Genomic DNA, 17,617 nt, shown 5'->3' on the forward strand with positions numbered 1-17,617 from the left:
ATTCAGTGCTCACAATCCTATGAGAATACTCTCGAGAGTCATCAATCAATATTGATTGGAGCAAGAGTGAAGATGGAGACGAGCAGGGAGGACGACGGGCGGGGGCATGCACAGCAGTACAAAATAACTACCTGCGGATGACCCACAGGACAGTAACAGCTATCTGAGAGTTTAGTGACATCACACACGCCTGGGGAAGATATCGGCAATGCTATGGACACTGCATTTAAATCGGGTGAGCGAGTGATGCATTAAGAATTCAAAAATGACCCAGAACGAAAAACTCTGGTACTTGTGTTGTATGTTCTGTTTATTATGCTAAGCAGCTTGCCTCGCTTGGAAATCAATCGCTGTGTAGTGCCCTGAGGGAGCGATGCTTATTTACCACTAATTCCTACACGGTAAATGAGCCAAGTGCATGGTTAGGGTACCCACAATTTATTAATTACAGTAACATTTCACGCTTCCAAATCCAAACCGTGAGCCAGCAACAAGAGGCTGAATCAGGCATCACTGCAGTCAGATTTAACATTTCTGATTGATGTTGGTTTGCAAAATTCAACAGCAATCCGATAAACCGCAACTTGCGCAAGAGTCTGATACATACATATACACATATACATACATCTATTTATTGATCTGTAAATAAATCACAGCCTTAAGAAATCAAACTAAGAAAAACAAGAACGCAGAGTGCAAAAGCGATTTGCTTTTCCACCATTACTGTTCTTTTCAGGCGGCGGCTGCTTCGAGTGAACAAGTTTCTTTCTTAACCGCATCATTGAGCTCGAGATTAAACATTAAAAACGATGTTTTAGGCCGTGATCCAACGCCGGTGCTGGGAGCGCCAACCTGCCCATCTGCCCCAGCTGCAGCCTGCAACCGGCAGGATGGGGCGGAGGGTCGTCGTGCAGACACTCCTCGTGAAACGAGTGGCCATGGGAGTGCAGAGGCCGCCTGCAAACTGATGGAGGAACTACTTTTACTCAAAAGGGGACGGGTGTAAACTCACCTGTGACCTTTACAATGCAGTGGACCAGTGACCAGGCTCAGGTTTAACGGACGACCCTGGTCCACTTCAGCATGCGGAGGAATACACTTGTACAAATAATCCCCAAGGCTCATCCCTAATAATTACTGGGCCTGCCTCCCCATGGAGCCTTATGAACGAGAATACTAGCTAAGGTACTTCCACACACAGGGGACACATTAAAAGCAGGGTACTTGGACAAAAAACATAGGGCAAGGCGGCTGGCAAAGATCGGTTTAAGAGTTTTAATGTTGAGAGGGCGTCAGAGGGGAGCTCCTTTCTGAATACTACACTGCACACCTTCACCACGAGGCAGACTCATCCAGATTCTCAGGGGCAGTTTCATTGAAATGTGTAGTCTTTTAAAGCTACGTGAGACCTACACTATAATATAATTTTATACACATATACTTTGAAGGTTAACACATTTCTTGTCGGAATGAAACTTAAAAAAAGTGTTTAATTGAAATGCATTTCATCCAGGAATCTCACTTCCAGAAACCGCTGTGGCTCGCAAAGGCAGGCCAAGCGCCGCCCACGCTGGGTTTCCGCCTGCAGCAGCAAGGACGCGGCGCGTGCTACACGTATCCCTGGCTGAGGGCTTCCGTTTGGCAGACTGGATTTGAGGAGCTTTGAGTTGCATCCTTGCTGCAGTGGGATGTTCGCAGCCTGCAGCGCCGCCCGTGGTGCTTTCCGTTGTCACCTCAGGTGGCACAGACCGCAGTCGACTCTTCGGCACCACCGGTTCTACCTGGACGGCGATACTTCCTCCGTTAAAAATGATCCTCTTGGCCGCGGAGATGGATGGAATGCCAGATCTGAGAGGAGAGAAACGAGGGGAAATAAATGCTTCTTAGAATAAACATCACAGCACACAGAGTAAACTCTATTCATGACACTTCACTACAAAAATAGGAGATACGCGAGCACTGCCCTCATGTGGGGCAACTGTCTTTGAACTAACATCTGGTCATTGATAAACGCATATGCTACAGCTGGGACAATGCATAACTAGATGGCAGGTGTCGAAGGACTGTTCAATCTTTTTACACTCTTAATATTGAACAACTGTCCACCCATGCAAAGGCAAATATTTTTTTCGGCAGTTCACTACAACTATTAGTGTCCTGATACAAAAATAATGAATGACTATTTTAAACAAGCATTTACAATGCAATAGGTCTCGCATTTGCGAAAGTTTGAGCTATTGGCATTTGTAAAAGACAATGTCTTTTATTTAGATGTTTTTTCTTTTTTAAATCTGGTAAATAAAAGGCATTGTCATTTACAAAGGCAATAGCTTAAACTCTTGCAAATGCGAGACCTATTGCATTGTAAATGCTTGTTTATAGAGGTAGGCAATAATGTATTCGCCTACAGTACAGCTTTTGAAATGTGAGCCTTTGAAACCCGGTGCCTCCGTATGCAGGACCACTGCAGTGCTACAGCGGTACGAGGTTCAAGACAGTTGGTATGCAGCTCTAGGGACCCTTGACTTTAAATGTGATCTAGTAGACACCGGTACGCGGACATTTTAAGCCCAGTGCCTCCGCATACAGGGGCCCTGCTGCGATGCATCTACAGCTGCATGCGCTTAAAGAATGTTTTAGAAATATCTTACTGTAAACCAAAAAAAACAAGTTAAATGGTAAAATTGGCAGTGTCATATATGTGTCATGTCCCCTTCAACTTGTTTCTAGTATGTACGAACATAACTTGGACAGCTACAAAGTAACTTGTGGGGAGAAGTGAGAGATGGCGATGTAACGCTAAAAGCATACTGCGAAGAAAGTGCAGATGTTTAATGTACGGTGGCTCTGCATACAGGGTATGTACAGCACCGCAGCTGCAGCTGGATGTGATTATTAATTTTTAATAAAAGACAGTCCAAAATAACTAACATAGGAGCGCGGCTCTTTAAAGCCAGGTGCCTCCCCAAACATGGCCCCTACAGCACCGCAGCTACAGGTGAACAAAATTACTAAATGTCCTAAAAAAAATAAAAGAGAGAACAGCAATCCAAAAACATGAGACCCGAAATTTAGAATTTAGTGAGCCAACACATAAATATAGATGCATTAATATAGTAACAATGAGGAAGAATACATATAAACCGCTGCCGCACCACAGATACAAGTTCCAAAATGTTAATAAACTAAACAATTGAGAAAGAGCATGGCCCTTAGAAGCCCAATGCCTCGGCAAACATGGCCCCCGCAGCACAGATTCCCAGCTCTTTGAAGCCCAGTGCCTCCACAAACACACCCCTACAGCACCGTAGCTACAGCTGGACACGTTCACTAAATGCCCTTTTATTAAAATAAAGTCAGCAATACAAAAACACGAGCTACGAACTTTAGAAAATAGTGAACCCACACAGTCTTAAAAAACAAGAGCCGTTGCAGCGCCACATAAGCATACCATTAGTAAAATTCCAATATTTTCCAAATTATAAACAATTGAAAAAGGAGCGCAGCAGCCCTTAGTAACCCAGTGCCTGGCAATCACGGCCCCAGCAGCGCTGATGTGCATTCCTTTCAAGGGCGGTCCCTCCGCAAACATGGCCCCTGCAGCACCGCAGCTACAGGTGGACAGTATTACTAAGTGCCCTTAAAAAAAATGAAGAAATAGTAGTCCCAAAAGGAAAACAGAAGCACGAAAGCAGACGAGAACTGTAGTTAGGCGGTGCTGCTTCCGGAATAACCGGAAGTGACGCATCAGATCCACAGCTAATAATAAGCCTGCTAACAAAAGCAATGCCAGAGTTTACTAATGGCAAGCGGCAGGATAAATTACCCAGCAATAGGCAGTTTCACCCCTGATACAGATTACTTGATGTCTCGGAGAGACAGCGCATGTGTGCTGCCTAGGCGAGACCTAAAAAGGAATATGCTACTTACCAGTATGCATCTGTTTTTGGCATGTAGAGCTGCAGAGCCACACACTAAGGATAAGATCGCCATCTGGTGTTGGGCTCGGATGATTGCAGGTTGTTGTCTTCGGAAGAAGTCTTTGGTCACGAGATAGGTGACTCCTCCTCTGGACAACAGTGCGCATGGGCATCCATTCCATCCTCAGATTGTTTTTCGCCATGATGGGAAATGATGGAGTGTATAAGAAATAAAGAGAAAGGATGTCCATGTGTAGTGTCTAATTAAGACAATGCTGGAACAGATACAGGTCCCGGGGAGGCGGGTGGGCGTGTGTGGCTCTGCAGCTCTACATGCCAAGAACAGATGCATACTGGTAAGTAGCATATTCCGTTCGAGGCATATGAGCTGCAGATCACACACTAAGGATAGACTATATAGCAGTGTCTCCCCTAGCGGTGGTCACCTGTATCCGTTGCAGCAGTTTGGAATAGAGTTTTTAGGACAGCTTGGCCTACTGAAGCTTGTTGTTTGGATTGCACATCGACACAGTAGTGCTTAGTGAAGGTGTGTGTAGTAGACCTTGTGGCTGCTTTGCAAATATCTTCTAAGGGGATGTTCCCTAAGAATGCCATAGAAGCGCCTATTTTACGCGTGGAGTGCGCCCTAGGGGGAACTGTAAGAGTACGTTTCGCTTTTTGGTAACATATTTGGATACATTTAACTATCCACCTGGCTATACCTGATTTGGAAATAGGGTTGCCTTTATGTGGTGGAGCAAAAGCAACAAACAGTTGCTTGGTTTATCGAAAAGGTTTGGTTCTATCGATGTAATAAAGCAAGGCTCTTTTAACATCTAAGGTATGAAGTGCCATCTCAGCTACTGAGTCTGGATTGGGAAGAAGACTGGCAGTTCGACTCACTGGTTTAGATGGAAAGGGGAGATGACTTTAGGGAGGAATTTTGGGTTTGTCCTAAGAACCACTTTGTTACGATGTAGTCGTAGGAAGGGTTCTTCAAGAGTTAAGGCTTGTATTTCACTTACTCTTCACAAGGATGTGATTGCGACAAGGAAAGCCACTTTCCATGTTAAGAACTGCAGTTCGCATTTGTGCATTGGTTCAAATGGGGGACCCATGAGCCTTGTTAGAACAATATTAAGGTTCCACACTGGGGAAGGTGGTAATCTTGGAGGAATAATTCTTTTAAGACCTTCCATAAATGCTTTAATGGCTGGTACCTTAAAGAGGGACAGGTGTTGTCTATTTTGCAAGTAGGCTGCTAATGCCGCTAGATGTAGACGTATAGAGGAATACGCTAAATTGCATCTTTGCAAGTGTAGTAAATAGCAAATGATGTTTTGGATGGAAGCATCCAGTGGACGTATGTCATTGTTAGTGCAGTAAATGGCAAATCTTTTCCATTTTGCCGCATAACACGCCCTAGTAGTAGGTCTTCTGGCTTCTTTTATGATATTCATACAGTCTGGAGGAAGGTTGAGGTACCCGAACTCTAAGACTTCAGGAGCCAGATTGCCAAGTTCAGTGTTTGAGGATCTGGGTGTCTGATTTCTCCATGGTTCTGGGTTAATAGAGCCGGGGAGAGACGCAATTTTTGATGTGGAACTAGAGATAGTTCCAGAAGTGTGGTGAACCAGGGTTGACGTGCCCAAGTGGGAGCTACTAGGATGAGTGTGAGCGACTGTTGTTTCAGTTTGCGTACCACAAATGGAATGAGTGGGAGAGGCGGAAAAGCGTACACAAATCTGCCTGACCAGTTCATCCATATCGCATTGCCCTTTGACTGTGGGTGTGGAAGCCTGGCGGCAAAGGTTGGGCATTTTGCGTTTTCTTGTGTGGCGAACAGGTCTATGTCTGGTTGTCCCCACTTTTGGAAGAATGGGAGTAGGACTTTGGGGTGTAATTCCCATTCGTGTATTTGCTGTGTGTGGCGACTTAGGAGGTCGGCTACCTGGTTCTGAACCCCTGGGAGGTGTTCTGCTAGCAGGTAGATGTTTTGGGGAATTGCCCATCTCCAGATTTGTTGTGCAAGTTGGGACAGTTGTAGAGAATGCGTCCCCCCCTGCTTCTGTATGTAATACATTGTGGTCATGTTGTCCGTGCGGATGAGGACAGTTCTGTTTTTTAGATGCACTTGGAAGGATTTGAGTGCTAGGAACACCGCCAGTAGTTCTAGGTGATTGATGTGGAGCTGTTTTTGTTGAGTGGTCCACCTGCCCTGAGTGGTGTGTTGAAGGAGGTGGGCTCCCCACCCTGTGAGAGATGCGTCGGTGGTCAGCACAATTTGTGGAAGAGGCTCTAAGAACAGCCGCCCTTTGGACAGGTTGATGGTGTTCCACCACTTCAGTGAACGAAGTGAGCGGCTGTCCACCAACACCAGATCGGTAAGTTGTCCGTGGGCCTGGTTCCACTGTTGTGATAGACATTCCTGTAAGGGACGCATTTGAAGGCGTGCGTGGGGTACTATGGAGATGCATGACGCCATCATGCCTAAGAGTTGCATAAACACTCTTGCTGGAAGAGAGTGTTGGGTTTGACATTTTTTGATGAGATTTTGTATGTTGGCTATCCTGGCTGTGCTGGGATAAGCTATGGCCTTGGATGTATCTATGGTGGCTCCCAGGTATTGATGTACGTGGGAGGGTTGCATTTGAGATTTGGGATAGTTGATGGTAAATTCCAAGTTGTGTAGGGTTTGAATAGTGCAGTGAGTGTGGAGAACGCATTTGTCGAGAGTATTGGCTTTTATGAGCCAATTGTCCAGATAGGGGGAAGACATGGATTTGTTGTCTCCTGAGATATGCTGCCACAACTGCCAAGCATTTGGTGAATACCCTGGGTGCGGTTGTTACTCCGAATGGGAGAACTGTAAACTGATAGTGCTGACCATCTACCACGAATCGTAGATACTTCCTGTGCGCGGGATGCATAGGGATGTGAAAATATGCGTCCTTGAGGTCTAATGTGGCAAGGAAGTCGCCTTGTTGAAGTAATGGAAGGACCTGCTGGAGAGTGATCATGTGGAAGTGATCTGATTGTATATACTGGTTTAGTAGTCTGAGGTCTAGTATGGGTCTTAAGGTCTTGTCCTTTTTGGGAATGAGGAAGTATAGAGAATATACTCCTGTGCCCTGATGTTGAGTAGAACTGGTTCTATTGCGTGTTTTTGAAGCAAAGATTGAATTTCCTGTTTGAGGAGCGTGAGGTGGCGAGACTACATGGGACGGTGTTTGGGTGGTATGTTTGGGGGGGTGTTTATGAGTTTGAGGCAGTAGCCAGACTGGATATTTTGTCTTACCCACCTGTCTGTTGTGATGGAATTCCAGACAGGTAGGAACTGTTGAAGTCTTCCCCAGACCATTCCACTCCGGTCGGGGGGAGTGGTGGCAAGTCACTGTTTAGTGGCTGGAGAGGTGCGGGTGTTGGTGTTGCCCTGCCCTCGGCCCTTGGTATTGTTTCCTCTGTAACCTCCTCTAAAATATCCTCTGTTAGGGGGTGTTTGACCTGATGTTTTGAAGGTGGAAGAGGTGTCTGTTCCCACATTTTTGGAGGCCCCTCTATAAAAGAAGCGACGAAAGGAGCCTCTGGCTTGAGGAGACTGTAATGCTCCCATTGATTTGGCAGTCTCATTATCCTTCTTCATTTTTTCTAATGCAGTGTCTACTGCGGGTCCGAATAGTTGCTCCTGATTAAAGGGTTGAGCAAGAATGGTTGTTTGTACTTCCGGATTAAAGCCGGAAATGCGGAGCCATACGTGGTGTCTAAGTAATACGCTTGTGTTGACTGCCCTAGAGGCAGTGTCCGCTGCGTCTAATGCACATTTGATTGAGGCATTTGATATTAGTTTGCCCTCTTGGATGAGGTCATTGGCCTGGGATTTGTATTGATCAGGCAGGTGTTTGCAAAAGGTCCTCTAGTTGATCATAATGAGCCCTATCATAGCGAGCCAATAGGGCTTGCGTATTGGCAATACGCCAGTGGTTAAGAACCCTGGCCCTAACAGGGTCTTTAAAAACCTCAGTGGCGTGCTTTATCACTCCTTTAATCATGGGCAGAATGTGAACGTTTTTTTGCGACTGCTCAAAGGTGTCGAGGAGAAAGTCTTCTTCAGGTGTGTCTGTGTGCATGGTGACGCCATGGAACAGTGCCGCCCTGTTTATGAGCTGACCAAACCCTAAATGGTCATCAGGAGGGGAGGGTTTTGAAGGGTATGGAGTGGGATCAGGCATGTCAGGCATAGGGTAAGCCCAGTCATCTATGGGTGCCGTGTCCGGGAGTGTAAAGGGATCATTAGGATCGGTAGGATCATTAAGGAAATCCGGGTCTCCCCCTAAATCATCATCATCCTGTGGAGGTGGTGTGTGAGAAGGAGATGGTAGAGGAGAAGGAGGTGGGGGTGGGGGGGATGGGATAGGAGATAATATAGGAGAGGAAGGACGTATGGGTGAAGTGGCACAGTCCTTCTTCTTTAGAGGAGCTGGAGGAGGTGTTGTGTCCAGCTTCCTTTTCTTGTATGGCACAGCTGTGACATGTCCAGTTTTAGGGTTGATGTTAATTCGTTTTTGCGTTGGATCTGGGCGCAAAAGTTCCTCAGTTTCCGAAGGTGGCTTTGGCGCCGACTTTTTGGGTTCCGATCTGGATTTTGTGAGATCGGCAGATTCTTTGTGGACTTTTTTCGGCACCGAGGATGTTTTTGGTGCCGAAGAACTTTTTGGTTCCGGTGGAGATTTCGGTGCCGACGAACCTTTCGGTGCCGGTGGAGACGTCGGTGCCGAGTGACGTTTCGGTGCCGATGGAGATTTCGGCCTTGGAGCCTGCTTCGGTGCCGAAGGTATTGTAGGCACAATAATATGAGGTTTGCTCGAGCCCAAGCCACCTGCAGGCTTATTTTTCTTCGGAGCCGGGCCCGGGGGCGGGGCTTCTGAAGATGATTTTGGGTCGCGACTGGGCCCAGCTGGCAGAGTCTTGACCAATGTCTTTTTTGGTGGGGTTGGGGTAGGGGAGCTGGTACTCACACGCTGCCCCGGATCAGAATCGTCGGCCTCGGACACGATATGGAGGTCTTCAGAATCGTCGTCAGGGACATCCTGGGCAAAGATGTCGTCTGGTTCTGGAGCCGGTTTGGCCATGATATGGCGTCGAGCTCTTCGGTCCCGGATGGTTTTCTTCGAACGGAATGCGGCGCAGGCTGGACAGCTGGATTCATTGTGGTCCGGTGAGAGGCCCAGATTACAGAACTCGTGGTGATCACTGTGGGGGAACTTTGCTCCACATTGGGGGCATTTTTTAAAGGGTGTCCTTTCCATCAGCCGCGTCCGGAGCCGGTTCGATGGTATTTCGACGTCGAGTTGTACGTTTTAGAGAGTTGTTGTGATTGCTAGAATTTTCTACTGGAGCGGAAAAAAGTTCATCCGAACCCAATGGCGGAAAAAAACAATCTGAGGATGGAATGGATGCCCATGCGCACTGTTGTCCAGAGGAGGAGTCACCTATCTCGTGACCAAAGACTTCTTCCGAAGACAACAACCTGCAATCATCCGAGCCCAACACCAGATGGCGATCTTATCCTTAGTGTGTGATCTGCAGCTCATATGCCTCGAACAGAAAGAAATTAGGCTCAACACATAAAATTAAGTCCATGTGTTGGGGAATACATACTACTCATTTGTGGTTTATGGCTAATAAGGACACTCGTGCACATGCTTATAATTTGGCACCACTCTCATTGGCCTTAACATGACCACCCCCTCATTGGCCTTAACATGACCACCCCCTCATTGGCCTCAACATGACCACCCCCTCATTGGCCTTAACATGACCACCCCCTCATTGGCCTTAACATGACCACCCCCTCATAATATTGCCAAAATCAATGACGTCAGATTGGGATGAAAGAATTGTCCTAGATTCATCAAACACCCAACAGGCACTGTACGCGGTTCTTCTTGTGCTAGATGGACAGAAGTCAGGTGGAAGGCGGACTCTGAGAACACAAGTCACTATAATAAGTAATCATCTGAAAATCTAGATATCAGTTTGTTTCTTCTAGAGCACTGAGCCGACACCCAAAACACCCAACTTTTTTTTAGTTTTGTTCATTTTCTCTCCATCTACACCTCTACACCATTTTGTAGATATACAAAGAAAATGTGCAAAATGTTCATTTTAGGACCAGCAATAGAAGAGCCACTTTGCTGATTAACTTAGACTTAACTTCTATTAAACAGGCATTTTTCAAAACTATATGGAAGGATATAAAATCATATACAACTGCGGTGATGTAGCAAGTAAAGATTCTCCTACAACCAACCCCAAAAATATTTTAAGAGGGTCTTGGATTGTTGGTATCTGCGTTACAACTTGTATCCAACTTTTGGAAAGCAAGTACCTCTGACACCATAGATTACAATTTCAACTTTTCTCTGCAAGCCTGTTTATTGACTGCGAGTTGTATTTAATTTACAATGATTTGAATTACTTTGAAACAAGGAGAACACTTCCTCAGTGTGACAAACACATGTCCTAAACATTTAAAATTAAACAAACTTTGCTGTTTTCACAATAACATAGTGACGACAAACATAAAATAAATTCTGCAACTAGATAATACATCAAGACAGTACTCAGATATCCTATTTTTCAAAATAGGGGCATTCTAACTCATTGTTGCCTCCACATTAAATGATTGTTATGGTCCTAAACAGGGTTGGAGAAAAAATATATTTTCCGAAGTTATCGTGGAGAGCCTTGACTAGGTGTGTTGTTTTTGCTCTTCTGGGGACGTTATTGTGTGATTTTTATACCAAATAATTCTCGTTCTCTATTAGCCGACGCGTTTCGACCTTTCGTGTAGTGGACCTTTATTGAGTTCTTAAGGTCTTCATCAGGGCTCAATTATAGTTCCAAATGGACATCTTTTTCATACTGGCGGGTGAGGGATGCTGGCGTCTTCTTTCACCTTTCTCGTTCGCCCGTGAGAAATGGGGCTGACATGTGGTTCTTTCACATAATTGGCGGTTGAAAGAATCTTATTGATTCGTGGAAGATCGGAACTGCCTCTTCTCTTGTATGGCGTTTTCTTCGTCTCCGTCCTTCGTTGTGGCTTCCACACAACGAAGGACGGAGACGAAGAAAACGCCATACAAGAGAAGAGGCAGTTCCGATCTTCCACGAATCAATAAGATTCTTTCAACCGCCAATTATGTGAAAGAACCACATGTCAGCCCCATTTCTCACGGGCGAACGAGAAAGGTGAAAGAAGACGCCAGCATCCCTCACCCGCCAGTATGAAAAAGATGTCCATTTGGAACTATAATTGAGCCCTGATGAAGACCTTAAGAACTCAATAAAGGTCCACTACACGAAGGGTCGAAACGCGTCAGCTAATAGAGAACGAGAATTATTTGGGATAAAAATCACACAATAACGTCCCCAGAAGAGCAAAAACAACACACCTAGTCAAGGCTCTCCACGATAACTTCGGAAAATATATTTTTTCTCCAACCCTGTTTAGGACCATAACAATCATTTAATGTGGAGGCAACAATGAGTTAGAATGCCCCTATGTTGAAAAATAGGATATCTGAGTACCGTCTTGATGTATTATCTAGTTGCAGAATTTATTTTATGTTTGTCGTCACTATGTTATTGTGAAAACAGCAAAGTTTGTTTAATGTTAAATGTTTAGGACATGTGTTTGTCACACTGAGGAAGTGTTCTCCTTGTTTCAAAGTAATTCAAATCATTGTAAATTAAATACAACTCGCAGTCAATAAACAGGCTTGCAGAGAAAAGTTGAAATTGTAATCTATGGTGTCAGAGGTACTTGCTTTCCAAAAGTTTCATTCCAGATTCCGGCCTCTGAGAACCTCATTGAATCCCCCCCTTTCTTGTTACACAACTTGTATCCAAGGCACACTGACTATACAAAATATGCATTGAGCTGCCCAAGTGGCTGCCCTGAAGATTACAACATGATGCACCGTCTTGGCGATTACTACATAGATAAGGATGTGAATTGGTGAGGAAGATCTGACTGTATAGACATTTGGATAGTATCAAACATAAATTAAATGCCTTCAATACCTATCCACATATATTTCAAAGAGTATTTCCGATAATCTAAAGGCATTGGTTCGATACACAGAACCTGAGAGGTGTTTAAAATCAGAATTTTGGAGGGTCCTATGAGCATCTGCCTAAGCTTTCAGAAGGAAGAAAATAAGTTACTTACCTGTAACTGTAGTTCTGCAGTATTAGTATATTTCATAGATTCACATGCTTGAATCATTCCCCTTCGTAGAAGTGCGAGTCCCAAAGTATTATATCAAAGCAATCATATTAGTAGCATAGCCTACAATGGCACTAGGCCATGAATTTAATAGCCTACCTATGACCTTTTCTTTAAATAAAAAAAAGGACCAAACTTAATCTACAAGGAACAGGCGACAGCACCCTCTAGAACCTTCCTCACAGAGGCTAGTTTCCTCAGATTTTCAAACACATATGGGAATATATATAATCCCTACTAGTAAAGGGGAGCCTCTAGGGCAGGAGGGAGGGTTGCATGTGAATCTATGAAAGGTAGCAATACTGGAGAACTACAGTTACAGGTAAGTTACTTATTTTCTTCTCCAGTATTGGATCGTTCATAAATTCACATGCTTGAATCAGAATAGTTAGCAGTAAACCTAAATACATATTAGCATACCATAATAATGGAAATATTGCCAATAGCTTTAACAAGCATAATGAAATCAATAAACATAACAAGAGGATGGTGGGAAAAGAAATGCAGGAAAGAGGCTCACCTTACTGAAATACATGGCGCAACTCAGCCTCTCACACCCACGTATCAGCTTTGTCTGTAGCATCCAGGGAATAATGCTGGATAAAGGAATGCCTGTTGGACCATGTGGCTGCTCTGCAGATTTGCTGAATCGGACCACAAGCAAATAGAGCCGTGGACGTAAAAACAGCCCTTGTTGAATGAGCCTTGACTCTAGTTGTTAAGGGTCATCCTGCAGCGTTATGGCAGAATTGATTGACTGTTGTAATCCACCTTGCAATGGAAGATTTACAGACTGTTAGTCCTTTATTCAAATTGCCATAGGCGATGAACAATTGATCAGATTTACAGAACCTTTTTGTTCTGTGTAAATAAAACGTAATGCACCTTTTAACATCCAAAGTATGCAGAGATCTCTCAGCAATAGTCTGTGGGTTTGGAAAGAACATCTTCAGTAGGATAGGTTGGAAGAGATGAAAATCCGAAGGTACTATTGGCATGAATTTAGGGTTAGTCCTTAAGATCACTTTGTCTTTTCTGAATTGCATGAACGATTGTTTTATAGTAAATGCTTGCAATTCACTAACTCTTCTTGATGATGTTAGTGCTAATAGCAGAGCCGTCTTCCATGACAGAAATTTCAACTGCGTCTTGTGGATTGGCTCGACCAGGATTTTCATTAACTGACTTAATACGACGCTGAGATGCCAAGAAGGAGGGGGCTCTTTCACAGGTGGAAAAGCTCTAAAGAGTACCTTGTCTTGCAGACTATAGAGATGAGTACCCTGATCTCGTAAAGCGAGATATTGCTTGTGAATGCACTTTTATTGATGAATGTGCAAGGCCAGACTTGGCTACCTGAAGAAGATAAGGTAAGATCTGTACTGGTGTTACGAGGAATGGATGTAATTCTTTTTCTTGACCCCATATACAGAAACGTTTCCACTGACATTGATATGACTTATTCGTGGAGTCTGCTTGCGCTTTAAAGATTATTTCACTGCAGTCTTTGGGGATATCCAATGGTCCGAGCTCATGGTTGTCAGGATTCAGGATTGACAAGTGAAGAGAATTCGGGTTGGGATGAAGTACTCGGCCCTTATTCATGAATAGTAACATTGGAGTAGATGTCAGAAGAATGTGATGTTGTTCCGAGAGAAGGAGAAGTTCTGTGAACCAGAATTGCTGGGCCATTTTGGAGCAATCAGGATTAATCAGCATGGTTCTCTCTTCATTTTCCTGAGAGCCCTTGGTATCAAAGGAATTGGAGGGAAAAGCGTAAGAAAATATTTTCGACCATCCAATCAAAAAGGCATTTCCCTACGATCCTTTCTGGGTATGCCAGCTTGCGCAGTATTGACATTTCTCATTTGTCTTGGACCCAAAAAGATCGAGTTGCGGTATTCCCCACCGAAGGAAAACGTCCTGTAGAACCAGAGGTTCGAGATCCCACTCATGACAAGTGGTTGTTAGTCTGCTCAAGGTGTCCCCCAGCACATTGGAGACTCCTGGAACGTGTTCTGCCCTCAGTGTTACATTGTGTTGCAAGGCCTAATTCCATATTATTTGCGCCTGTTGAGATAGAGCAACTGATTTTGTCCCTACTTGTTTGTTTAGGTAGTGCATGCTGGTGGTATTGTCAGCACGGATAGGTACTGATGAGCCTATAATTCTGGGGAGGAACGATTATAGAGCCAGAGCTATGGTCTTCAGTTCTAGAAGATTTACATGCATCCTTTCTTCAGGGGTTGTTCATTTGCCACTGACTGAGAGCTCTTGAAAGTGAGCGCCCCATCCCTCCAGGACGCATCCGTGGTGATGACAAGATCTGTTGCTGGAGAGAGAAAAGTCATCCCTCGAGAAATATTGGCTGATGCTGTCCACCATCTCATAGCTTTTATCATTGTTGTGGTTGAGTATCACATCATCGAATGAGCCCAGAACTTGTAGCAACTGTTTGTCTAGCTGATCTTGTAGGGGACGCATATGAAGTCTGCAGTTTGGCATCAGTGGAATGCAGGAGGAGAACATTCCCAGAAACGACTTGTACAGTCAGACAGAAACAGACTTTCTTTTGCAAAGCTTTTGGGCTAGTATCCTATCTTGTCCTGTCTTTCTGGAGGGACTAAAGCTTTGTCTGACTGGGTGTGTAAGACTTCTCCTAAAAGCATTAACGTTGTTCTCGGGTTGAGAGTTGATTTCCGTATATTTTGTATGAGACCCACTTTTTTGAATAATGAGACATTTTGCAATGCCCGCTGTGGCTTGTTGGTATGTTGGAGCTTTTATTAGCTAATTGTCTAAGTACGGAAATACTTGAATTCCACTTAGCCTTAGACGTGCTGCCACAGGGGCAATGCACTAGGTGAATATTCTTGGGGCTGATCATAGTCCAAAGGGGAGCACTTTGAACTGAAAGTATGTGCCGGCTACCTGGAAACTAAGGTATCTTCGATGGCTGTGATTGATTGGGACGTGAAAGTATGTGTCTTGAAGGTCCAGAGCAGTCATGTACTCCCCATAATTGAGAAGGTGTAAAATGTCTTGTAGGGTGACCATCTGTAATGACTTTTTTCAGGTATTCGTTCAACTGTCGAAGATCCAAGACGGGGCACCAGTCTACTGATTTTTTTCTGATAAGGAAGAAACAGGAATAGAAGCCCATGCCCCGCTGAGACTTTGGGACCGTCTCTATTGCCCCTTTCTGCAAGATGTTAGCGACTTCCTTCAATGGCTGTTTAAGATGGGCAGCAAACGTCCATTTTGGAGGCATATTCAGCGGTTTGCTGACGAATTTCGAGGGTATGCCCTTGAGCTATCATGGATGTTATCCTGGACCATTGGTGAATATAATAAGAAATACGTCCTCCTAGTTGTTTCTTGGATTTGGGGAAGATAAGATCATTCCAGGTGGGCGGTTTTCCTCTAGTTGGCTGCTTGTATGCCGTTGCAGGTGGCGGTCTGTACAGCTGCACATATTGCAGCCTGTATTGCCCTTGGTAAGGCAGATATTGTTGCCTATAATTCTAGAATCGTCCTCTGTAAGAGTAGGAACTTTTTCCTCTGACTCCTCGAGAGGGTTGCTTGAGAATTTCAATGTTCCCAGGGACTTGGTGGTGTCAGTATTCACCTTATGGTTTGCAGAGTTTCATCAATCTGTTTTCTGAACAATGCTTCCCCGTCATAGGGCATGTCCAGGATCTTCGTCTGTACCTCTGGTCTGAATATTGTTGCTTTTAGCCAGCCCTGCCTGCATAGGACAGCTGCTCCAGCCAGTTGTCGGAAACTTGTAGAAGATATATCGACAGCACAGTCTATTATCTCCGAAGAAACTTGTTCGCCTTCCTGGTGTCAGGTTTAGCATCCTCTGGCAGTGGATCGATATACTACGCCATATCGGACCACATTTGCCCATCACATCTCCTTAGAATTGCCAGAGAATTTGCAGCTCAAACTTATTGCCTCCATGCTGGAAAAACGTTTCCCAATTGAGTACAGGCGACGTCCTTCCCTATCTGGTGGTGTTGTGATAGGGGTAGCAGGATTTCTGGAGCTTCTATGGGCTGCTTGACTGATGACAGAATCTGGCCTTGCTTGTCCGATAAGGCATGTAGGAGTATCATCCGGTGCCTTGTACTTCTGATCTAACCTGGGCATAACTGCTGTCACCATGGCCGGCTTCTTCCTGCAATATAAAACCTATTATGGAACTAGCCCTTATCGATTTTTTAATTGGTTCTTTAAAATCGTAAAGAAAACAGTCTGCCTGTTTGGTAAGGGAAATCAATTGAAAACACTTTGCCGCTCTTTCTATGATGTTATGGAAACCTCCAAAATCGTCCAGAGGTGAATCCACTGGAGGTGCAACCGGGGGAGATGGCGTAGTTATCAGATAGTCATTCCACTCATTAATAGTGGAGGCGCGATCCCGGATCTCGCCCTCTTCTTCCTCTTGATCACCCTCTGAAGCGTCAATAAACAGCGAGACAGAGACCAGGGGTCGAGGTGGAGCACCACCCTTGAAGTAAGTGTGACTACAGGGGGTCCCCTCCTCTTACTCGCCAGTTAAAGCATGACTTATTTGGAAACTCGATTTTCCGGAGTGAGTTACTGAATGGGCCCCTCACTCTGTGGACAACTAGTTCCAGTGACTCGATACTGAAGGTATTGAGGGGATACAAAATACCACACTCCTATACAGGCCGAAGAAAAACTGATTTGCCGGCATCTTTTGAACCTCCCTCCTAATAACTCACATTTTATATTGCATTTGGAATTAATGTGTCCAATGTTTCCCATCTAGTTAAGTTTGCCCCGCCTTTGCTTTGGGTTAGCCTGTGGTCAAATGTTGAGGCAAGCTTAAACAGGAAGATTATTTTAGACTGTTTTAGATCAGACAAGGGTCATTCTATCCCTTGGATGAAATACATCCATAAATCTTTAACCAATATTGGTTTTCCAGAAATGTTTACTGCACCGGTCACTTTAAGAAAATCTGACAAGAGGTTGACGAAGTCCCCTCAAGCAAATTTTTGTCTCGCCCAAATATTGGAGGGGGCTTTAAGTAAGTTCTCAGTTTGAAATTTTCTTTAGTTTTTAGCTTTGGGGAGATGGCATTTTATCCATCTTTGGAACTTTCATGATGGGAGAGGTCTCACCTCTTCCCTTTTAGGGTAGGCAGTGAGGAGACTTCTTTGTTTTTCAGATGGGGAAAATCATTGGGGGGTGGGCAGTTTATTGGCCTGTACCTGCGATGGGTTGATGGAAGAATCTTTGTTGCACTTTGTGTTTTTGTAAACTTTATACAATCTTTTTTTATGTTTTCTTAAACACATTTTAAAACCTCTCGCTTTCTGGATCTACAAAGATGCCATAATGTATTTACAGCGGTAAGGCAACCCAGACGATT

At 44.5% G+C, this 17,617-nt stretch overlaps 1 protein-coding gene across 1 annotated transcript in view; it reads right to left on the minus strand.

The window, feature by feature from the left end:
* Nucleotides 1-610: 610 nt before the first annotated feature.
* The window catches only part of SEC23IP (SEC23 interacting protein), a 339,277-nt gene continuing 322,270 nt past the window's right edge, over nt 611-17,617 (minus strand). Inside the window, exon 19 of the mRNA XM_085602809.1 lies at nt 611-1,848. The gene's annotated coding sequence lies outside the window, so the exon portion shown is untranslated. The remainder of the gene's footprint in view (nt 1,849-17,617) is intronic.

The sequence above is a fragment of the Triturus cristatus genome, chromosome 1_2 (genome assembly GCF_964204655.1).
Source record: "Triturus cristatus chromosome 1_2, aTriCri1.1, whole genome shotgun sequence".
NCBI classification, from domain to species: Eukaryota; Metazoa; Chordata; class Amphibia; order Caudata; family Salamandridae; genus Triturus; species Triturus cristatus.